Genomic DNA, 26,221 nt, shown 5'->3' with positions numbered 1-26,221 from the left:
GTTAAATTCAGAATACTCCATTACTGGTGATGTGTAATTCACTTATATCTGTAATATAAAGGTTAAAAGACAAAACTATTAAAAATACAATTGCTATAATAATTTGTTAAGCAATATGAAATATAAAAAGAGGTAAGTCATCACATAAAAATGTAAAATATTATGGAAGTGGAGTAAAAGTAAAGAGGTATTTTGTGTGATCAAACTTATTATTGGCTTAAATAAGCTGTTTAATGCATAATTTTTTAAAGCTTCATGGTAACTACAGCAAAGACTTATAGTAAATTCAAAACATAAAAATATACCACTGGAGAAAATAACTTAACAATAAAGGAAGATACTAGCAAAAAAAGAAGAAAGGGAAAAAAGATCTACAAAACAAATAGAAAAAAACAGCAAATTAGCAGTATAAACTCAATATATATCAATAATCACCTTTAAAATAAATGGATCACATTCTCCAATAAAAAGACATTTAGTTAAAGAATGGATGAAAAGTAAACATAACCCAACTGTATGCTGTCTATAAGAGACTCACTTCAACTGTAAAGACACACATAGACTGAAAGTGAAGAAATGGAAAAACATATTCTGTTCAAATAGAAATCAAAAGATACTAGAATACCTGTATTAGATAAAATATGTTTAAATCAAAAACTGTAAAAGGAGACAAAGAAGATCATTATATAACAATAAAATGTTCAATTCAAAAAAGAATGACTAAAACATGCAAATTAGTAAACACATCACACACACACACAAATAAACAAAACCACAAATAACTGACATAACACATTGTATAGGGAAAGACATATTCAAAATTGATGGCTATTTTGTTTGTTTGTTTGTTTTTGTGGAAGCAGTAGTTTGGAACATTTTTATACCTACCATGGAATTTAACTTTCCCAAAACTCAGAAGACATGTTTGTTACAAACCCAATATTACATATTATATTATATTTTATCGTATTGTGCTACAGTATAGTATATCATAGTACAGTACATATTATGTTATGCTACATTATAAGTTAAATAGTATTATGTTACATTATGTGATAAAAGTTTTATTTCCCTCTGTATACTAATATGAATATTTTTGTACTAAAGCAGTCAAATTTAATTGTGTAAACAATTGTAAAATTTAAGTCTAATTGGTACAAGTCAATAGAGGCTTATCCTATTACTAAAATATTGTTAACAAGAAAATAAACGTGTAAAAAAATACAATTCTTGTCTAATTTGGCAATGGACATATGACTTCAGTAAACATACAAAACATGCCATTTTAAGTTATTACCTGTTAATAACTTAAGATAATTTTATTAAGTATTAATAAAATGTAATGTATGACAAACATGTCATCAGGAACTACAAAAGTGCTCTCATTTTAAAGAAATGTTAAAAATAAGTAAATGATGACATTCCAAAGCCAAATTTTCATTCTCTGAAAACCATAAAAGCAAAAATAATGAAGTCTCAGGGACCATCCTCGGATTTCTGTTCATATATTCTGGAATGCCAGGAATGACCTCCAGATGAGGTCATAATTGTCCAATTTATAATTTCGTATAAAATGATCTTTCTCACACTTGGTGGTCTCCATTAATACATTAAGTTACGGCAGGTATTAGTTAATGATGGGTGCCCTTTTCTTGACATAGTGAATATCAAAAATACTTTGTGCCTCCCTATATTAGGGACTCTGAGAAAATGCTAAAATCAAGAATAGGAATTACTTAAAGATTTCATTAACCTCAAAGGTAACGTCTGATTTGTTATGAAGCTGTAATTCACAACAGTCATGTTAGAAACAAGTTCAAATCAGGTGACTTAGTAGAGTATTTATCGAATGGACCATCTAGCAGGAGCATTCAGAAAGTAAATAAACCCAAGTATAAGCCATTACAGGACTTGAAGTCATATTCCTCTACAGAACAGGCACTTACAATTTTAAATTAATAACCATTACTAGATATTCTATATGATTATTTCTATCAACATCAAACTGAGTTATTCAGATAAGTGAATGTTGTGTTTTAAAATGTTCTAAATCAATTTACATTCTTTTAAAATATTCAATCCTGTCGTTATTCTAAAAATATAGCACATATATTTAATATGTAAAATGTGCAACAAAAAAGGAGATAGCATATACTGTTGTTTCATCTTGGTGATTAAAAATGTATACTTGGGTATTATGTCTTTCTTTTAACCATGAATGTTATCATGAGTATATAGATGGTTTTACCATTTTAACTAATCAATATATCATCATCATCTACCAGAACTGTATTGGTTTTTTTTTTTTTTTTTGTCTCCAAGATGGCTGACTAGAAGCATTTCAAGCATTCCTCCTCCATTTGGCAGAACCAAAACAGTATGTCGACAATCACACTTTGAATACATTATTCAGGAAGGAACACAGGAGCTCAACAGAAAGTTGAAGGGAAGTCTTCAAATCTGGGAGGAAAAAAGAAAATGGGCAGCCTGAGTGGCCAGGATCAGCCAGGAGTTGGGTGTGAATCCTCCACATGGGAAAGGGCAAGTGAGTGTGCTTTTGTGGTTTACTTTCCTACTGGGGAATTGTGCAAGTTGAGGAACAAGGGGAGAACCTGACCCTCCCAATCCCTGAGTCTAGCTTGAGAAGCAGCCAGAAGACTGTGAGAAGGAATTGCTTCAGGAGGGTCTCATGCACTTTTATAGACCTGGGATGCCATTCTTGAGCCTAGCTCCGAGCCAACTGTGTATGGTCCTTGAAAGTAGCAGCATTGGTCCTGGCTGTTAGGGATGCGTAGGAGGCCATTGTGGAAATGGGACTTTACTGCAGGATGGGTTACCACAAGTGGTTCTGAGAATTGAGTGTGGAGTGGGATCTAGCCACTGGTGGAGCTGGGCACCCTGAGGATTGCCTTGTCCTGTCCTGACAAGGGTGGTGCCTGTACCTGCCATTAGGAGTTCTGGGTTCAAGGTCGCCTGGTTCAGCTCTGCCAAACTTCTCCCCATTCTCTGAGACAGTGTGGGATCCATGCTCATGGGTGTTCCACAAATCAGTCCACCACGTGGGACACCCAAGCACTTCCCTCAGGGAACACAGGTCAGATTTATACATCCTACCACTACCCTCACAGCTGTATTATTATTATTTTTTTTACCTGCAAGTGCCACCTACTGGCCTAGAGGATAGCCCATATATTTCATTACCATTATAACAACTGCTAGGACAAAAACACTCAGGAACTACAAAAAGATCTCATGACCACTGCTACTGCCATCACCCACCACACCGTAGGTTCCAAGGATGCCAAAAGCTCACTCACTTCCTTACCACACCACCGCTACTACTGACATCTGAGAAAGCCACTCGTAAGTCCAGGAACCAGCCTGCCTGGAACTGCCCCTTCAGGTGCCAGCATACATTACCCCAGGTCACAATGATAAACATGCTGAGCCCACCACTACTACCAACGAAACCTGAAGAACTTATTACGCATTCCAGTCCTCAGCACAACTTCCCCACATCTCCCACCCATGGCTGCACCCTAACTCACTGAGCAATCCACAGATACCAAGGCTATGTATAGCCAAAGAAATCTTACACAGTCTTCATCACTGCAAAGAACCAGAGCCAAATGCCGTACCAAGTAAATATCATAGTAATATGTTCAAGAAAAAAAAAATCCCCTCCCATGAAAGTAATTTTAAATTAAAAAGAAGCAACTATTGCCTCAGAGCAAAAATCAAAGTAATATGACACCTTCAGAGAAACACAATAGTTCTCCAGCAATAGGTGTTAACAAAAAAAAAGTCATTGAAATGTCATATAATAAATTCAAAACACTGGTTTTAAAGAAGTTCAATGAGATGCAAGAGAAATTTAAAAACCAATACAAAGAAATAAAAAAATAAATTCAGGATATAAATGAGAAATTTACCAGGGAGATTTATATCTGAAAAAAAAAAAAACAATTCACACACACACATGCACACACACGTACATACATACAAAAATTCTAGACCTCAAAACTTTATTGAGTTAATTTTTAAAAATTTCAAAAGTCTCAACCATGATAATATCAAATAAAATAATTTCACAACTTCAGAAAAGGTCTTTTGAAATAATGCAGTCAGACAAAAATAAAGAACAAAGAAATTAAAAAGAATGCGCATAGGCTTCAACACATTTGAGACTACATCAAGCAATTGAACTTAAGAATTATATTCCCTGGGGTGAATACAAATTAAAATATTTTGAAGACCTATCTAATAAAATAATTAATGAAAATTTCCCAAGTCTAGCAAGAGATTTAGATATCCAGATATAGTAGGACCAATAATCCCTAGGAAATTTATGGCAAAAAGGGACTTACCACAAATTGTAATCAGTCTAAAGTCAAAGTGAAAGAAAGGATTCTAAAATTAACAAGAGAAAAGCATCTAGTTGCTTATAAAGAAAGCCCATCAGACTAACAAGCAGACATCTCAGCAGAAATCATACAGGACGGAAGAGAATGGGAAGGCAGGTCAGAATTGCTGAAAGAAATAAAACTTCTAGCCCAGAACTCTATACCCAGCAAAATTAAGGTTTATAAATGAAGGAGAAATAAAATCTTTCCCAGCCACACAAATGTGGAGGGAATTCATCACCACCAGACTAGTCCTACAAGAAATAATCAAAAGAGTCCTAACTAGAAATGAAGAATAACTTTCACCACTCTAACAACATATGAATGTATAAAACTCACAGGTAAAGCAATCACACACAAAAAAAGAGAAATAAATCAAATAATAAGGGGCCAGGTGCAGCGGCTCATGCCTGTAATCCCAGCACTTTGGGAGGCTGAGGTGGGCAGATCACTTGAGGTCAGGGGTGGTGGTGGGCACTTGTAGTCCCAGCTACTTGGGAGGCTGAGGCACAAGAATCACTTGAACCCAGGAGGTGGATGTTGCAGTGAGCCGAGATCGTGCCACGGAACTCTAGCCTGGGCAACAGAGCAAGACTCAGTAAAAAAAAAAAAAAAAAAGAAAGAAAGAAATCAAATAATAACACTACAGAGTTCCACTGAATCAAAGATAAGTAGACATAGAAAAAAAATGAAAAACAATTAAGAATGTAACAGGAACAAAATCTCACATATTAGTTTTAACCATGAATGTAAATTGATTAAGTGTTCCACTTAAAAGATATTGATTGACATAACTGATTAAAAAATCATAATCTAACTATATACTGATAATAATAAATTCACCTTACCTGTAAAGACACAGAAAGACTGAAAGTAAAGGTATGGAAAAAGATATTCCACACAAACAAAACACAAAATTAAGCATAACTGTGTTAATATTAGATAAAACAGGCTTTAAATTGAAACCAGTTTTTTAAAAGGTCATTATATAATGATAAAGTTATCAATTCAGCAAGAGAATATAGTAATTCAAATATATATACCCATTCGTATATGCACCAGATTCATAAAACAAATGTTACTAGACCCAAAGAAAGAGATGGACAGCAATAAAATAATAGTGAGGATTTCAACATCCCACTCATATTCTAGACAGATCATCAAGACATAAAATCAACAACAAAAAGTAACCCACTGGATTTAAATTGCACATTAGACCAAATATGCATTTATAGAATATTCTACCCAACAACCACATAATACAAATAGTTCTCATCAGCACATGGAATATTCTCTTAGATAGACTAAATATTAGGCCACAAAACAGGTCTCAACAAATTAAAAGCAAAATAGAAATCATATCAAGTATTTACTCAGACTACAGTGGCATACAAGTAGAAAACAATACCAAAGAAATTATACACGGAAATTATCCATGGAATACATGGAAATTGTCAAACACATTTATGAATGACCATTGGGCCAACAAATAAGATGGAAATTTAAAAATTTATTGAAACAAATAAAAATGGAAATATAGCTTACCAAACCTGCTGAGATACAACAAAAGTAGTGCAAAGAGTGAAGTTTACAGCCTTAAATGCTTACATAAAAAGTAGAAAGATTAAAAATAAACAACCAAACATCACACCTCAATGAACTAGAAAAGCAAGAATAAACCAAACCCAAAATTTGCTAAAGAAAATAAATAAGAAACATAAAAGATATAAAGATATAAAGAAAAAATTACAAAGGATTAAAGAAATAAACAGATGGTTCATCAAAAAGATGAAAACAATTGATAAACTCCTAGCTAGTCTTACCAAGAAAATAAGAATAAAGATCCAAATAAACAAAAACAAATATAACAAGATATTACAACTGATACCACATAAATACAAAGATCATCGGAGACTATTACCAACTGTACGCTCACAAACTGGAAAACCTAGAGGAAACAGAAAAATTCCCCAAACATACCACTTTTTAAGATTTATCAAAAAGAAATAGAAAACCTGAATAGACCAATAATAATGAGTGGTGAGCCTGTATCAGTTTTTAAAAATCTCCCAACAAAGAAAAGCCCAGGACCAGATGGATTAGCAGCTGAATTATTCTACCAATATGCAAAGAAGAAGTAATAGAAATCCTCCTGAAATTGTCACAAAAAAAAAACAAAGAGAGAATTATCCCTAACTTATTCTACAAGGCCAATATCTCTTTTATACTAAAATCAGACAAGCACACAATGAAAGAAGAAAACTGCAGACCAATATTCCTGATTAACATAGATGCAAAACCCTCACCAAAATCCTATCCAATAAAATCCAACAGTGTATCATAAAGATAATACACGACAATCAAGTGGGTTTTATACCAGAAATGCAAAGATAATTTAACATATGCAAATTAATAAATATTAACATCATATAAACAAAATTAAGTACAAAACTCATATGAGCATCTCAATAGATGTAAAAAAAAAGCATTTGATAAAATCCTGTGTGTCTTCATGCCAAACACCCTCAACAACTTAAGCATAGAAGAAACATGACTTCAAGTGATAAAGGCCAGAAGATGGCTGACTAGAAGCAGCTAGTGTGTGCTACTCCCAGAGAGAGGAGATAGTGTGGTGAGTAACACTATTTTTTGAACTGAATTGTCCAGGAGAGCACTTTGTGATTCATTAAGGAAGCAATAGGACCCACAGAGAACAGAGAAGTGAGATGGGACAGCCACCCACCTGGGATTGGCATGGAACAAAGGGAGGCTCCTTACCATAGGGAAATGGTGAGTGAGCAAGAGCCCCTGGCTTTTCTCACAGACACACTTCTGCCACAGACCTTTGCAAACCTGGGCATAGGAGATCTCCCCTGATCCTCTTCCCTCCCTGGGACCTCCAGAGTGACAGAGAATGCTGCATGGAGTATGGGCAGAGCCTCTACTAAAACACACAGAGTCCCAGGGTCCTTGGACCCCCGAGCACCTTGACACCAGTGGCTGTAGCTCTACCAACAAGGGAGGCCAGGCTCTTTCACATTCCCCAGGAAAGGGGCCCCATCCATGGTGCTGAGGAGTGAATGGTCTGCAGGCTTGGCCTCTGCTACACCTCATTAGACAAAGACAATTGGCCTAGGACCTTAGCACAGCCACCACAAGTTGCCTGAGCTCTTAGGCCTGTGGCAGTTCTGCATTTCCGTGGGACAGAACTCCCAGAGGTAAAACACAGGTCTGACATTTTTGCTGCTACTGCAGCCCCCAACCCAACTGTCTTCAGGTTCCACAGGGAACAGAGAGATGAAGGACTATTGCAGGCCTCCAGCACAACACAGCTGCCCTCCAGAGAAGTGGCTAGGCTGTGTTGCACGTGAGCCCCTGATCCTGTAACTCCTCAGTGGCCAGAGTCTCTCAACCTGGCCCCCTAGCGCAGCTGCACTGCCCCTGAGAGGGCACAGCATATCAGTTGGTGGGGGCTCTGCATTTGTCTGAGGAGTAAATATCAGAGACAATCCCCCTCCCTTCTGCCACTGCCAATGCAGCAGTAATGCCCTTACTCCCTCTAACTGGGGAAGAAACAAGCAGCCTGAGTGCTTTACTCATACCCCCAGCATGCTACAGTCACCACAGGAAATTGAGATGAGTCTCTCTTCTCAGTGAGTCCCCAACACCCTGCTCTTCACCAGGCAGGGACCCCTGGCTTGGGCCTGAAATGCAGCCACCATGCCCTGGACTGATTGTTCCCATTGGCAGATGCTCTTCATTGCTCTAGGGTGGAGCTCCAAGAGACAAGGAAAAGGCCTTCTCCCATTACCACTACCAAAGTCCTAGTCCCTGCTTCCCCGAAGCTTGAGAGGGAAAAAAGCCTGAGCTTGCCCCATGGCTGTGGTGCACAGCCCAAGAGTGACAAGATAAGATCTGTAGCCAGCATTCAAGTAAGAGAGGAGTTCACACTCTCAGAGCCCTGAGGAGGAGCATGGCTACAAACAGGAGGAAATACAGAGGAGCTACATGGCTGAGCAAAAGCCTACCTAAAGGGCATTTTGCTTTACTACCATCTACTGCATCACAGCCCAAACTTCAACAACAAAAATACTTAGATTACTATATCCCCCTGTGAAACCAGGGACAAGAATTCAGCCAAAAATAAAGATGTTGCACAAAGCCTTGGCCCTCTGAAAACATGCAGAAGTGAAGCCAACTGACTGTGCTCAATTACACCAAGGTAAAGGGAACATTGGTCCACAGAGATGAGAAAGAACCAGTGCAAGAATTCTGGCAACTCTAAAAGCCAGAGTGTCTTCTTACCTCCAAATACCACAACAGCTCCCCAGCAATGGTTATTAATCAGAAGGAAATAGCTGAAGTAAAAGACATAGAATCTGGAGTCTGGATAGCAATTAAGATCCTTGAGATTCAGAAGAATGTTGAAACAAATTCTAAGGATTCTATGGAATCCAGTTGTATTAGTCAGTTCTCACATTGCTGTAAAAAATACCTTAGACTGGGTAATTTATAAAGAAAAGAGGTTTAATTGGCTCATGATTCTGCAGGCTGTGCAGGAAGCATGGCAGCAACTGCTCAGCTTCTTGGGAGGCTTCAGGAAATTTACAATCATGGCAGAAGGTGAAAGGGAAGCCAGCACTTCACATGGCCAGAGCAGGAGGAAGTAAGAGAGCAGGGGAGTTGCCAGACACTTTCAAATGACCATATCTCATGAGAATTCACTCTCTATCACAAGAACAGCACCAAGGGGGGAATTCTGCTCCCATGATCCAATCACCTCCAACCAGACCCTGCCTCCAATATTGGGGATTAAAATTTGACATGAGATTTTGCAAGGACACAGGCCCAAACCATATTATTTCCTCCCTTGGCCCCTCTCAAGTCTCATGTCCTTCTCACAACAGTCCCCCAAAGTCTTAACTCATTCCAGCCTTAACTCAAAAATTCCAAAGTCCAAAGTCTCATCTGAGATGAGACTAGTTCCTTCTGTCCTGAGCCTGTAAAATAAAAAATTAGTTACTTCCAAGATATAATGGGGGTAAGGTAGTGGGTAAATATTCCCATTCTAAAAGGGAAAAATCAGCCAAAGAAGAAAAAAGGGGGGCTAAAGTCCCCATGCAAGTCTGAAACCCAGCAGGGAAATCACTAAACTATAAAGCTCCAGGATAATCTCCTTTGAATTCATGCTCCACATCCAGGATTCATTGGTGTGAGGGGTGGGCTCCCAAGGCCTTGGGCAGCTCTGCACCTGTGGCTTTGCAGGGTTCAGTCCCCATAGCTGCTCTCATGGGCTGCTGTTGAACGCCTGTAATTTTTCCAGAGACATACTGCAACCTGTCAGTGACTTTACCATTCCAGGGTGTGGAGAATGGCGGCCCTTTTCTTACAGCTCCACTAGGCAGTGCCCCAGTGGGTACTCTGTGTGGAGGCTCCAACCTCACATTTCCCCTCCTCACTGTTATACTATGGGTTTTCCATGTTGCCTGCATCCCTGCAGCTGGCTTCTGCCTGGACATTCTGGATTTTCCATACATCCTCCAAAATATAGGCAAAGGATCCCAAGCCTCAACTCTTGCATTCTGTGCACCCACAGGCTTACCACCACATGGAAATCACAAAGGTTTATGGCTTACACCCTCTAAAGCAGTGGCCTGAGCTGTCTGTAGGTCCCTTTAGCCATGGCTGGAGCTGGAGTGGCTGGGATGCAGGCAGTAGTGTCCTGATGCTGCACAGGGCAGTGACACCATGGGCCTGGCCCATGAAACCATTCTTTACTCCTAGGCCTCTGGGCCTGTGATGGGAGTGTCTGCCATGAAGGTCTCTGAAATGTCTTCAAGGCAAAACAATTCAACATGACATTTGGGTGGGAACACAGACCCAAACCAAAGCACCAGTAAAATGTTTCAAGAAAAGAAAGATAAAATAGCCATTTTAATGAGGAGCCAAACTGAGCTGACTGAACTGAAAAACTCACTACAAATATTTCATAACAAAATTGAAAGTTTTAGCAACATAATAGACCAAGCTGAAGAAAGAATTTCTGAGTTTGAATGCTAGTTCTTCAAATTAACTCAGTCAGAAAAAAAATTAGAAAAAATAATTTAAAAATGAACGAAACTCCTGAGAAATATGAGATTATGTACAGATAACAAATCTACAAATCATTTGCATTCTTGAAAGAGAGGGAGAGAGAGCAAGTAACCTGGAAATTCTATTTGAGGATACTGCCCACAAAAACTGCGCTCCCCCCCGCCCGAGAGAGATTGACACGCAAATTCAGGAAGTTCAAAGGACCCCCATAAGACACTAAATGAAAAGATCATCCCCAAGACACACAGTTATGAGATTCTTCAAGGTCAAAACAAAAGAAAAAATATGAAAGGCAGATAGAAAGAAGGGGCAGATTACTTACAAAGGGAACCTCATCAGGCCAACAGCAGATCTTTCAACAGAAACCTTACAAGACAGAAGAGATTGGGGGCCTATATTCAGCATCCTTAAGGAAAAGAAATTCCAACCAAGAATTTGAGTAAAGGAGAAATACAATTATTTTCAGACAAGCAAATTCTAAGCAAATTCATTACCAACAGGCCTGTATAACAAGAGGTCCTTAAGGTAGCATGCAGCATGGAAATGAAAGGTCATTTCCAGCCATCACAAAAGCACAGTTAAGTATATAGACCATCGATATTATAAAACAAATCCCCAATCAAGCTACACGTAAAAACAGCTAACATCATGATGACAATCAAATCTGCACATATCAATATTAGACTTAAGTATAAATAGGTTAAACATCCTACCTAAAAGGTACAGAGTGGCCAGTTGGATAAAGAAGCAAGACCCAACTCTAGGCTGTCTTCAAGAGATCCATCTCACATGGAAGGACACCCATAGGCTCAAAGTGAAAGGATGGAGAAAGATTTATTAAGCAATAGGACATTTTTAAAAAGCAGGGCTTGCTGTTTTTATTTTAGACAAAATCAACTTTAAACCAACAACAATCAAAAAAGACAAAGCAGGACATTATATAATGATAAAAAATTCAGTTCAACAAGAAGACTTAACTATTCTAAATATATATGCACCCAACATTGGAGCACACAGATTCATAAAACAAAATCTTAGAGATTGGCAAAGAGACTTTCATTACCACTCAGTAATAGTGAGAGACTTCAACACCCCAACAAATGTATTGGGCAGATCATCAGGGAAGAATACTAACAAAGCTATCTGGGACCTAAACTAGTTACTAGACCAAATGGATCTAGGAGACAACTACAGAACAATCCACGTAACAAAAACGGAATACACATTCTTGTCATTTGTAAATGGCACATACACTAAAATTTATCTTATACTTGCCATAAAGCAATTCTCAACAAATTAAAAATAAAAAAAAAATCATACCAACACTATGGGGCCACAGTGCAATAGAAATAGAAATCAGACTAAGAAGATCTCTGAAAACCATGCAATTATATGGGAGTTAAACAATTTGCTCCTGAATTTTGGGTAAATAATAAAATTAAGGCAGAAATCAAGAAATTATTTGAAACTAATGAAAACAAAGACATCACATATCAGAATCTCTGAGACACAGCTAAAGCAGTGTTAAGAGAAAAGATAATAGTGCTAAACACTCACATTAAAAAATTAAAAAGATCTCAAATAAACAAGCTAATATCACACCTAGCCAAACTTGAAAAGCAAAAGCAAACTAACTCCAAAGCTAGCAGAAAAATAAATTAACCAGAATCAGAACTAACCTGAATGAAATGGAAACAAGAAAACTCCATAGACTCTGCCTAAAGGCTCCTAGATCTAATAATAATAATAATAATAAAAACTTCAACAATGTTTCAGATTACAAAATCATGTACAAAAATTAGTCACATTTTTAATACACCAATAATCATCCAGCTGAGAATAAAATCCAGAAGACAATCTTATTTACAATAGCTACCAAAAATTTAATACCTAAAATGTAATTAATCAAACTGGTATAAGATCTGTACAAGCAAACAAAAACACTGATGACAGAAATTGTAGATGACACGAACAAATGGAAAAACATCCTATGCTCACGGATTGAAAAAATCGATATTTTTGAATGAATATTTTGCCTCATGCAATCTATAGATATAATGCAATTCCTATCACAATAACAATATTATTTTTCACAGAAAGAAAAAAACAATCCTGAAGTTCCTATGAAGCAAAAAAGAGCTTGGAATAACCAAGGCAATTCTAGGCACAAAGAGTAAATCTGGAGGCATCACATTTCCTGACTTAACAATGCTATAGTAACCACAAAATCATGTTACTGGCATGAAAATCAACTTATAGTTTAATGGAACAGAATAGAGAACCCAGAAATAAAGACAATATGTACAGCCAACTTATATATGCCAAAGTTACAAGAACATACATTGGGGAAAGGACACCCTTTTCAATAAACAGTGCTGGGAAAATTGGATAGCCTTATGCAGAAGAATGAAACAGGACCCCAATCTCTCACCATATAAAAAAATCCAATGCAAGATCCATCAAAGAGTAAAATGTAAGACCTGAAACTATAAACATAACAGAAGGAAACTTAGGGAAAACTCTGCTGGACATTGGTCTAGGCAACAAATTCATGGATGAGATCTGAGTATCACAGTCTACAAAAACAAAAATCAACAAATAGGACTAAATAAAACTATACAGCTTCTGCACAGCAAAAGAAACATTCAAAAGAGTTGAAAGCCAACTTGTAGAATAGGATAAAATATTTACCACATGTGCATACAACAAGGTTCTAATATCCAGAATATACAGGGATCTCAAAAAAAATAATTAACCTCATTTAAACATGGGCAAGGACCTGAATAAACACTTCTCAAAAGGAGACATACTAATGTCCAGCAGATATATGAAAAAATGTTCAACATCACTAATAATCAGGGAAATGCAAGTTAACACTACAATGATGTATCATCTTACTCCTGTCAGGAAGACCATCATTAATAATAATTTCAAAAAAAACATGTTGTCAAGAATGTGTAGACAAGGGAATGCTTATACACTGTTGGTTAGAATGTAAGTTAATGCAACATCTATAGAAAGCATTACTGATGTTTCTCAAAGAACTAAAAATACAACTAACATTCATTTCAGCACTCCCACTACTACTTATCTACCCAAAGGAAAATAAATCATTATAAAAAAAACTGCACTTTTATGTTGATCACAGAATTATTCACAACAGTGAACATATGGAATCAACCTAAGTGTTCATCAAACGATGATTGGATAAATACAATGTGATACATATATACAATGGAATTCTACTCAGTTTTAAAAATAATGAAATCATGTATTTTGCACACCATGAATGGAACTGGCGGCCATTATTTTAGTGAGTCAGGCAAGACACAGAAAAACGAATATTGCTTCTTTTCAGTTACAATTTGGAGCTAAATAATGGGTGCATGTGGATGTGGAGTGTGGAATGATAGACAATGGTGTCTTGGAAGGGTGAAGGTGTGGGAGGCAGGTAGAGGATGAAAAACTACTTAATGGGTACAATGTACACAGTTTGGGTGACAGATACCCTAAATGCTCTGACTTCACCACTATGCAATCTATGCATTTAACAAAATTAAACCTGCACCTCATAATTTATATAAATTTAAAAAAGGGAACCACCAGAATATATATATATATATATCATTATCAAAATATGTTTCACAGATAATATTTTATTGCACTAAAGGATTTCACCAGAACAACTATTGTAGAAGGATAGTATATTCGAAATCATCATTTAGCCTTTTTCTGAAATATTCTTGTCATTTTGTCTTATCTATTATGCAGTTCTCTCACTGGAGGATCAGTGAGTTTATAGATGCTCTCCATCTTGAAGCATTACTCCAGAACTAGCAGAAAAATTATTTTCTATTTGTAAGCATTTTTAAAAGTTAATTTTATTCTTATTTCAATAGTTTTTGGGTACAGGTGGTTTGGGGTTGCATGAGTAAGTTCTTTAGTTGTGATTTTTGAGATTTTGGTGCATCTCTCACTGGAGCAGTATACACTGTATCTAACACAGTATACACTGTAGTCTTTTATCCCTCACCCTGCTCCTAACATCCCCCACTCTGAGTTGCCAAAGTTCAGTATATCATTTGTATGCCTTTGCATTTTCCTTGCTGAGCTCCCACTTATAAGTGAGAACATACAATATTTGATTTTCCATTTCTGAGTTACTTCATGTAGAATAATGTCCTCCAGCTTCATTCAAGTTGCTGCAAAAGACACTATTTCATTCCATTTTATGCCTGAGTAGTATTCCATGGTGTGTATGTACTACATTTTTTTATCCACTCATTGGTTGATGGACACATAGCTTGGTTCCATATCTCTGCAATTGTGAATTGTGCTGCTATAAACACGCATGTGTATGTGTCTTTTTCATATAATGCTTTCTTTTACTTTGAGAAGATCGATGGATCGAACGGTAGTTCTACATTTAATTCTTTAAGGAATCCCCATACTGTTTTCCATAATGGTTGTACTAGTTTACATTTCACCAGCAGAGTGAAAGTGTTCCCTTTTCTCCACATCCATGCCAACATCTGTTGTTTTTTGACTTTTATATTATGCCGTTTCTTGCAGGAGTAGGGTGGTCTCTCATTGTGGTTTTAATTTGCATCTCCCTAATAGTGATGTGGAGCATTTTTTCATATGTTTGTTTACTTTTTGTATAACTGCTTTTGAGAATTGTCTACTCATGTCCTTTGCCTACATTTTATGGGATTATTTGTTTTCTTCTTGCTAATTTGTTTGAGTTCTTTATAGATTCTGGGTATTAATCCTTTGTCAGATGCATAGGTTGTTAATATTTTCTCTCACTCTGTGGGTTGTCTGTTTACTCTTCTGATAATTTATTTTGCTGAACAGAAGCTTTTTTGTTTAATTAGGTCTCATTTATTTATTTTTGTTTTTGTTGCATTTGCTTTTGGGTTCTTAGACATAAATTCTTTACCTAAGCCAATGACAAGAAGAGTTTTCCAATATTATCTTCAAGAATTTGTGTGGTTTCAGATATTAGATTTAATCTTTGATTCATCTTAAGTTGATATTTATATAAGGTGAGAGATAGATAACCAGTTTCATTCTACATGTGGCTTGCCAGTTTTTCCAGCACCATTTATTGAATAAGATGTACTTTCCCCAATTTGTTTTGTATGCTTCATTGAAGAACAGTTGGTTAAGTAATCAGTTTAAAAATGTGAAAATCATCACCCTAAGGGCATATATTAAGTGTTACTAAGAATATATTTCTAGAACAATAAAACTGAATGTTTATTCCAATTTACATGCACAACAGTTGAAGACATATCTTTACAAATTAAATTAAATTATACATGTTTTCAACTAAGCCTCTGAAAATTATAATGCTCCTTAAGCCTTGACCTTTATTAATGGTTTATGAGAAAGAGCATATCTATGATTAGTAACAAAGTTTATAGTTTGTATTCCTGTTAAATCTGTAGCTTTAAAAACTAAAATATATGATATCCAAACTAGTCTATAACTTGAAAAGATGTTACTAGTCGGCAAATTCTAGTAATGAGACAAAAATTCCAAGCTCTTTGACTAGAAGCCAAAACAAATTAAGCTTTGTATATTCTCTCTGAGACACATAGACTATAAACCACATTGACAGGTAATATTAGTCTAAATTCTTCATATTTTGGTGGAATGGGCTTCCACTGGAAGTTGGAAGTTATAGCATTTCATCCTATCTCTGCTAAGAATAGTTGAGCAAATCACTGAACAGACCAAGTCGTAAAGTTCCTATACATGTTTGTACAATTCTTATTTAGACTAGGACTCTATAGCGCTTTATAATCTAATATCTTATTATTTTAACATTAACATTCCCAGAAGTAAAAACATATATATATATAAAAAGATATATATATAAAGATATATATATAAAGATATATATATATAAAGATATATATATAAAGATATATATATATAAAGATATATATATATAAAGATATATAAATATATATATCTTTTACTCACAGATACATATTTACTATGTATGGGTTTATTGAATAATTTATACATAGTTAACTATATTTGGGTTTACCTGCCCAAGACTACGACCATGTTTGTCAAATAAGTGACATTTATAAAGACTTTATACATTAAGTGAACAGAACTTCAAAGCTTGACTTAAACTCAAAATATTCTATGTTATACAAATACAGATTTTATTATTTCAAATTTAATTGATTTAGGAATTTATGCTTTTTTTTTTACTATTATAAGCTTGTAAGTATAAAGAGGCTACCACTAGTTCAGAAAATGTAATATTTGGATTTACATATCAAGACAATTAGATCATTATTCGTATAACATTTCAAATTACTTATGTTTTGGGGTGATTTTTACTCTCATTATTTACCTCAAAATTTTCTTAGGCTTGAGAGGCTAAGGGAGATCTAAATCATCCCTTTGATTGCCAATCAGAACCAAAGATAAACCTAAAATAAAAGTTAAAAAGTTAATGAGACAAAAGAGTAACATAAAGGGTAACAAAGCGATAATAAGGAGATAAAGAAGGAAAAGGAAAGGAGGAAGAGAAGGAAGAGGAAAGAGGAGGAAGAGGAAAAGAAGAAACATGTGTAAAGAGAGTAAAATCGACCAGTGATTTAGAGCTAATTTAAATATGCTCTGACACACAGGGACCTTGAAACAGGAAAAGCTCTCTTATTGAAATACTCAGCGTCAGTGATTATTTTTATATAGCATACAAGTTTCCTTATACCTTAACTTAATTCTATTTCCAGCTAATTAAATATTACCTAACTTCACAAGCTGACACTTGAAAATAAACTTTCATCAGTGAAGCATTTTTGACAGGCATTCATTCATTCAACAAGATTTTCAAAGTACTGATTTTGTGCTGTGTTTTGGGTTATTTTCTCAACACGTAGAGTGAAAAAGAATGTTTAAATACTGTCTTCACAGAGCAGTTCTTAAATTATAAGTTGCATGTGAATCACTAAGAATCTTGTTAAATTGTCAATGTTTGAGGCATAGCAAAATGAATTTATTATTTTGTTAGAAAATGAACTCCAGGAATCGGAACCTTTAACTATGAGCTGTAAACCAAAAAGTGTCTGAGACAGATCTCGATCAATTCAGAAACTTATTTTGCCAAGGTAAAGGACATGCCTGTAAAAAGAAGGATCACAAATCCACAAGAACAATCTGTGGTCCATACCTTTTTCCAATGATGATTTTGAGGACTTCAATATTTAAAAGGAAAAAGTAGGCTGGAGGGGAAAGAGGGAGAGTACAGTCACATTACTGAATCCAGGTGTTGCAAGAGAAAAGTAGCAGCAAAGAAAGAATCAATTAGTTCAACTAGCACTCAGTAACTCAGAATGTTACATAAGAAATGTGAGCGTAGAGTAGCTACCTGTGGTGATATTTAACCTTTTATCTGTAACTATCTGCTTAGGAACAAAAGGAAAGGAAGTTTCATACATGATTCAACTTTTAGCTTAATTTATACTTTTGGCCATAATGGGTTCCTGAGATTTTATTTTTCCTTTCACATTCATCTCCCACCCCTCCTTAAAATAATATCTTTTAGAGAAAGCATATTAGATGAAAATGAGTCTCTGGTTTCAGATTTTGTCCAATCTCTCATGGCTAGGATGGTTTATTCCTAGATGGTTAGGTCCCATGTTGTAAGGAAAGCTCATTGTTAGCAGGTTGTGAAGTCTCCCATTCCATTAAGGAAAATTAGGGATGGAAGAAAGAGAAAACAGAAGAACAAAAAAGAGAATTAACAAATAGAAAGGTAAAACAATCCTGGAAAACTGATATAGGCCATATTACTCTGAAGTTCACACATCAGTAGGCAGGTATAAAAGTATATTTATATATATAATGTATATTATAATATACATTTATATTATTATATTATATATAATATACATTTTATATATAATATGTAATATACATAATATATAATAAAATATAATATATAATCTATATATATAACATATATGTGTGTGTGTATTGTTGTCCTTTTCTTCCAATGTTTCTTTCCAATGTTTAAATTTTCTAGCTTCAGGTTACAGAACTTTAAGAAAAGCACAGTTTTAATTTTTCAATGATTTGAAAATAGAGAAAAAAAGAAAAAAGAGAAAAAAATAAAAAACATGACTTTAGAGACTTGTAGCCAGGAAAATGTGAGGATTCAGTTCAAATTTTAGAAAATAATAAAAAGTGAAAATTATTGGATAAATTTAGAATCTAGTAAGAAGTATACTATAGTTTATTTTGAAAAAATAATTTATGTCTCTAATTACCCAATTTTATTAAAGGCAAAATCATAACAGGACCAATTTGTTTGTAAAATAAATTTTAGTTGTTTTATACTTGGCATGGTTATTTGCCTAAAATTGAGCAAGAATAATCATTTGCCATATAAGTGGTTTTTTTTTTCTTCTTTTTTTTTTTTTTTAAATTGGCCTTGCTGGAACCTTTCTAAAAGCCTTGATCCCAGCCAAAGATTTATCTGTGCCTGTAGGTACTGGTATGAATTGAATGAATTTCTCTTTTTTTTTGAGGTACCAAGTAAGGTTGGGGTTCCTGGGCCTGTCAAAAATAACATTCTTTACCTACCACAGGTCAGGACTCTCTTAAGGACAAAATATGAGACCTGTTTTTCCAAGGGGCTTTTAAAGCTCTGCAGGTCAGCCCTATTTTTTCAAGGCCATTTGAAAGTATGTCATCCTAGTCAAAGCCTTGATAAAATAACCAATGTCTCTAATCATATCTTGTTATAAAATAAAGTAGATTCTTATTGAACTGATGCAAATAGCTATATAATCTATAAATTAAGAATAATCAAAAAGTTTCCAAATGTTGGAAACATGTTGAAAAAAAATTATGTTTTAAATTTTGCTCATAAGAGTTTATTTTATTCAGTTGTTAAAAGCATAAATGGCATAAAAGAGGAAAAAGTTTGATTGGCTCTGATATAAAAAGAACTGGCAATGTTTTAAACAAAGGTCATAAAAGGTTATTTTCAGTCGTCTATTAGTTCACTCCATGCAATGAACTTCTTTTTTGCTCCATATTTGATCAGCAATCCTCATGAATATATCACATCTCCATGAGAGTCCTGGAAGATTTTCTCTTCATTCCAATGGCACAATCTCTAAATTTATCAGAAACCTATATTTTAGAGAACTCTTCAGAGCTCTGTAGCTGATTATAAATAACCCTTTCAAAAGGTTAAAGTATAACAATTGTGGATGAAATAAGTCTTAGAACAACCATGATAAAAAAAATTGACAGGAAAATTTGGTTATTTCTGTGGCTTGCAACTATTTAACGTAATCATAATTACTGCTAATAATATATACTAAGGCATATCAGAGTCACAGAAATCTCATATAATTTTGGAACTCATACTAATAATATGCTTTTATAAATATAATCCAAAACATGTTAGACATTATTTCGTAGTTGACAATGCTTCCTATGGTTTTATTATACCAATGTAAGCAAATATGTCTGTTTTGGATTTCAGAGAAACCTAATATCAAAAAAAAATGAGATCAAAAAGAATAAATTCAGCATTTGATTTTGGAAAGTTTGTGAAATAGCAAAGGTTTAAGACACTTGATATAATCAAATGGGATCACAGATTATTGTAAAACAAGTCATTAATTTAGCCTATATAACTCAATTCTTTTTAAAAAAGTAAAAGCCTTTACTCTTTATTAGAGGAGAGTTACTTTCCCAATAAGAATCCCTAATAAAGATAGCATGATGCCAGTTAAAAATCTCTCAGATATTATAAACAAATCTATTAAACTGTTACTATTTTTACCATAAGATATGTTTGCAAACCATTTTATAAACTTTTCTATTTTTTTTCCTTAAAATGAGGATTAATGATCTAAGAAAACCTGGGGCCCCAATGCTGGTCTTGCATCAGTGTGCCTTTGATATTAATGTTTAATTTATAGAGCAACTGAACTTACTGTTTCTCTAAAAATTGGCTCCTACAATCTCACATACCTACCTTTTCCAGAATAGTTCCTGGGCCTAGAGGGGTTGAGTAGTCTTAATTTTCATCCCTGTGTCTCAAGAACACAGTTCATTTTTATAATCATCTTCTCATGGGCCTGACCATGAGGTTTTAACTATGGTCAGTGTTTAAGATTTAGCAGGAGTTGGGGTCCTTTTTACACCTGAGAGTCAAAGCCCTGTAGCATACCAGAACAAGGATTTGAAAAGCCTTATAGAAAGTGACATGCATGTAATAACATTAATTAATATTAAAAATCTCAGTTTTTTCTAAGCAAAAACAGATTTTTAAAAAACTTAATAACATCGACATAGGAAATTTTTCAATAAAATTAAAATTTGTTTCCTAGACTAATTACCAAAAAGCAAAAAACTGATCTTGTGCAGTGTGATTGCACTTCTTTATGGGGAGTTCATTTAGATAATCTACAATTCCAAACTAATGAAAAGGGCACTAAAATTTATTAGATATAGTAAGAGTGTATCCTTGTCATCAGTGAAGGTTTTACATTTCATAGAGCCATTTAGATATATTAGGAGGAGCCAAGAATATAGAATTATTATATCCAAAAAATACATTTATTTTAGATCTTCAAAATAAAATATTTTTAGCATCAGACCACAATGACAGTTAGAACCTGAGAAAAAAGTTACAGGAGATGATAAAAAGCTTGAAGGAGAGAGTCATTATTTCAGGCCTCTTCAAATAGAAAAGAAAGCTGAAAAGTAGATGCAAAAAAAGTCGAATTTTGGGGTGAAAAATTAAAATTTATTATAGTTTTATTAAAAGTAAATCAATACTTTAATAATTTTCTTACTCTAACCAATTCTTTTTGTATTAATGTATTCTTAATATCAAAGCCCAATCTCTAGGAAGATTATTATACACAATTTCCTTTTAATTGTAGCCAACTTAATTACATGAAGATTTTTTTCAAAAATTATCTTTTTACAAATCTGATTATGACTAACACAAACCATCTATGACATGCTTGGACTTCCAGTTTTATCCCAAACAAGTATCTTTCTTAAATAACCAGACACTTTATTTTAGGACACAAAATTACCATATAAGATTCTTTCTCATATGAAATTATCTTAGTTTTAACCTTTCTTACCAAAAATAAGTCTTTGTATTTAAACTTTACTTACTTCTCCCTTGTTTATTGTTTCCTTTTACCTTTTATCATAAATAACCTTTGAATTAGATAAAACTTATTTTCTCTTTTATAGCAATGCTTGTTTTAGAAAAATGTTTTTCTATAGTATAATTATAAAATATTGGTATGATGCAGACATTTAATGAATATATATTATTCGATTTAATAAAACTTCAAGATTCTGAATTATATGACAAGCATTTTTATAAGAAATTATTTTATTATGTTTACCTAATTAATTAGTTTATTCTTAATAGTTTACCTAGATTACTTATAAAAATTGTGATATTAGTCAAAGCTAATCATCATTTAAATTTGTTCCCTGTTAAACATTTTTATAGCCTGTGAAGATTGGGTGTTTACTTGAGTAATATCTTAAGGTTAAATAAATGGGCTTTTTTGGTAATAACCCAAGATCTAGCTGTTTTCATTAAACCAATAATATTGAATGCTTTTTTTATCAAAAAAATTGCACGAGGATCATTCTGTTGGCCTGCCTTTGTAGCTCTATAAACTTCATATAAAATTTTGACCTTAATATTTAGTAGAGATAAATATAGAACTGCTTGAAAAGTAGGTGTAAATAATAATGTATATTGACAATTATAAAGGCATTACTGATTTTGTTTTATGAATAAATTTAAAGCCAGCTTATGTGTTAAAAATTTACTTAAATCACATGAACTTGAAAAAGCATTTTAGCCTAAATTTTTTGTTTTCTAATAAAGCATTTGATTTAAGTGCTTTTCTTTCTTTAGGCCAGTTAATTAGAGCTATTTTATAGAATCTTAGTAGTGCAATATTATATGCATGACACAAATATATAGACATACAGATATACAAACAGACATACATCTTATAGATTCATTAAAAAATTTCTTTCCTATTATAGACTTATAATCTTTTTTCTTTTTTTTTTCTGTAAGACAAGGTCTTGCTCTGTCACTCAGGCTGGAGTGCAGTAGCACAATCATGGCTCACTGCAGTGTCAAACTCCCTGGCTCAATTGATACTCCCACCTCATCCTCTGGAGTAGCTGGTGTGACAAACACATGCCTTCAGACCCAGTTAATTTTAGTATTTTTTTGTAAAGACAGGGTTTTGCCATGTTGCCCAGGCTGGTCTCAAACTCCTGGGCTCAAGCATTCTGTCCCCATCAGCCTCCCAAAATGTTGGGATTATAGGAGTGAGCCACCATGCCCAGCCTTCTTGATAACCTCTTTCATTACCCTAAGCAATGGTCAGTAACATAACCCTAAATTTGCATAACAAATAAATTCTTAGGTGAAAATCAGCAAAATTTACATTGCAAAGTACAGAGAGAGAGAAAGTTAGGGTGTGTTGCAAGAAGATTAAAATGGATGCCAAGCCAAACATAAAATTACAGAAATCTACCATAGGATTTTATAAGGAGACCAACTTTATTTAGATAGATAGTTTTAAATTTATTCTCTATCTTTTAACTGGACCACTGAGCTCTTCCAATGCAGCCCGTATTGCAGAGGTTCCCATGCGCCAGGCTGAGGACCAGCACTAGCTTGTGACCTGTTAGGAACTGGGTCACACAGCAGGAGGTAAGTGGCAGGTGGGCAAGTATTAACACCTGAGCTTCACCTCCTGTCAGATCAATGGCAGCAATAGATTCTCATAGGAGCACAAAGACATAGATAGATAGATAGACAGATAGATAGATAGATAGAGAGATAGATAGATAGATAGATATCTTAGATACCAGCTTTTAATTAAGCTGACTTTTAAATATAAAGCTCACTAAAAAATCATTTCAAATCTCTTACTACTATATTTTAGCTAGGACAATCAGCTGATATTCAAAAGGAGCATAAATATCAAACAAGAAAGGACTTGATTTAGGAAGCAAACCTAGGTTAAACAAGTAAAAAGGGCAGGATCTTAGCTACTGAACTATAGCTAATGGTAGCTGCTGTTGCTCTTCTTACAAGAAGAAAAACTAGAAGCAGCTTTTTTAGTAAAAGGTACCCTTGTTTTGTGGCTGAAGCCCCTAAAGTAGTAGAAAAACATTTTTTAAAAAAATCCTTTTTGCTGGCTGTTTTTTGTTTGTTTGTTTTTATTTTTATTTTTTGTTTTTCAGCTTTGCAGCTGTAGGGGATTTCAGCCAATTCAGAGGCCTTGTTCTGCATAAGTTGGAATTCTCATTCAGATTTGACCAAACCAGGTAGAGTTGGTGAAATCCAATGGGAAAAGGAGTGAAAGGCCAAAACAAGAACAAGAAAAACAAACCATACGATTACTGAGAACTAGACCAGCTGGTTGACAATCTTAACTTTTAGTCATAACAAACCTGCACATTGTATACATGTACACTAGAACTTACATATAATAATAATTATATGTAATTATATAATATATAGTATATTATATATAATATATATAATTATATGATATCTTATACATAATTATATGATATATAATATATAATATGTATATATTATATATTATATAATATATAATATGTATATATTATATATTATATAATATATAATATGTATATTATATTATATATATTATATAATATATGTTATAATTATATAATATGATATAATAATAATTTTTTTAAAAAGAAAAAGAAAATGACAGGCTGGCAATGGTGGCTCATGCCTGTAATCTCAGCACTTTGGGAGGCTGAGGCAGGCAGATCACCTGAGGTCGGGAGTTCCAGACCAGTCTGACCAACATGGAGAAACCCTCTCTCCACTAAAAATATAAAATTAGCCAGGCATGGTGGCGCATGCCTGTAATCCCATCTACTTGGGAGGCTGAGGCAGGAGAATTGCTTGAACCCGGGTGGCAGAGGTTGAGGTGAGCCAAGATTGCACCATTGCACTCTAGCCTGGGCAAAAAGAGCAGAACTTGGTTAAAAAAAAAAAAAAAAAAAAAACAGGACTAAGACATTTATTTGAAGGCAAAACCCCAATTCGACTATTTACCTAGGCATGTGGCCAAGGCTGAAAGCTGATCTCTACCATCTAAGAAGCAGGAAAAAGCTCAAACTTGCCTTACGTGTTGGAAGTGAGTAAAACTTCAGAAAAGGAGTCATACAGCTAAATCAACCTTAGATCTCAACCAAATCAGGGGAGATCAGGATTCTCTGGAGGGTAAATAAAACCTTCAGTACTCCAGCAAATTGTCCTATTGATTTGAGCAATAAAATCTTGGTACCAGCTTGGGTACCAAGGTTTGAGGTTTGGTACCCAGGCTGGTATCAAGCACCAATAGAAGATTTGTCAAAGGTTAGGGCCACCTCCACTCAGAGTCCCCTTTGTTAGTCAACAATTTGTAAACCAAAAAGTATCTGAAACAGGTATCAACCACTTTAGAGGTTTATTTTGCCAAGGTTAAGGACTTGCTTGTAAAAGAAAAACCACAAATCCACAGGAACAATCTGTGATCCATACCTTTTTCCAAAGATGATTTTGAAAACTTCAGTATTTAAAGGGAAAATGCGGGCTGGAGGGGAAAGAGAGGGTATCATGACATTGCTATATCCACATCTTGCAAGAGAAAAGGAGCAGGTAGGGGAATAGTCCGTTAAGTTTTCAACTAGCTCTCAGTAAATCAGCACTTTATATAACATAAGGTGCATAAAGTAGCTATCTATGGAGATATATAACCTTTATCTGTAGCTCTCTGCTTAGGAACAAAATGAAAGCAGGTTCTTGCATGACTCATCTTTCCGCTTCATTTTTTCTTTTTGGCATAGTGAATTGGGGTCCTGAGATTTCATTTTTCTTTCACATACCCCAGGGAGTTATAGTTCCCCTAAATAAAAACAATGGTTTAGAGTAAGAGAATATGCTAATTAATTACATAATAATATATAATAAGATTAATGTTTTGTGCAAGCAAAATACATTATAGTATATGTGGACAAATGGAAAAATGTAATGAAGACTGTGATGAGGATTGAGTGGCACTATGAGACCTGAAAGATGTGTACTACTTAGCCAGATGCAAATGTTAGGGGATGGGAGAAATGTCCAGGAAGAGGAAACAGACAAGTGTCAAGATCCCAATAACTAAACTGCAGTTCACCATGGTTGTGTGCTAGGGAAGTATTTGTGTGACTGAAGGCAGAAGGGAATGTCTGATAAAAGAGCAATAAAGCCTCTTTACTCTGAGCCCCTCATGAACTCACAGCCCTACCTAGAAAACCTCCAGCCACCCAAGATCTGTCAACTAAGAGATAAATGTCTGGCAGAGCAAAGGTCCTCCAGGTGGCATTTCATCTGGCAATTACATGCCTGTGTTCTACCAGTGTATAAATATTTTCAATATAATCACTGTATATGAGTAGAAAACTGGAAGGTTAATTGGGAACTAATAATGAAGAACTTTGTGAACAATATTTAGGATTCTTACCTGCATCCTAAGAGTAATTCTAAACCAAAGATGAACTTTAAACAAATGAACTCCATGATTAGAAATATACCAGTATCAAAGCAGTGGTGAGTAAGAGAGTGAAACGACAGAGGTAGAATTATTCTTACCTTTCCT

At 34.6% G+C, this 26,221-nt stretch overlaps 1 long non-coding RNA gene across 1 annotated transcript in view; it reads right to left on the bottom strand.

The window, feature by feature from the left end:
* The window catches only part of LOC134738037 (uncharacterized), a 68,126-nt gene extending 50,375 nt beyond the window's left edge, over positions 1-17,751 (bottom strand). The window contains exon 1 of the long non-coding RNA XR_010123508.1: positions 17,698-17,751. This is a non-coding gene — a long non-coding RNA (uncharacterized LOC134738037). The remainder of the gene's footprint in view (positions 1-17,697) is intronic.
* Positions 17,752-26,221: the final 8,470 nt, after the last annotated feature.

Source organism: Pongo pygmaeus, chromosome 14 (assembly GCF_028885625.2).
Source record: "Pongo pygmaeus isolate AG05252 chromosome 14, NHGRI_mPonPyg2-v2.0_pri, whole genome shotgun sequence".
In the NCBI taxonomy this organism is placed as follows: domain Eukaryota; kingdom Metazoa; phylum Chordata; class Mammalia; order Primates; family Hominidae; genus Pongo; species Pongo pygmaeus.
This window is presented reverse-complemented; position numbering and strand designations above follow the sequence as displayed.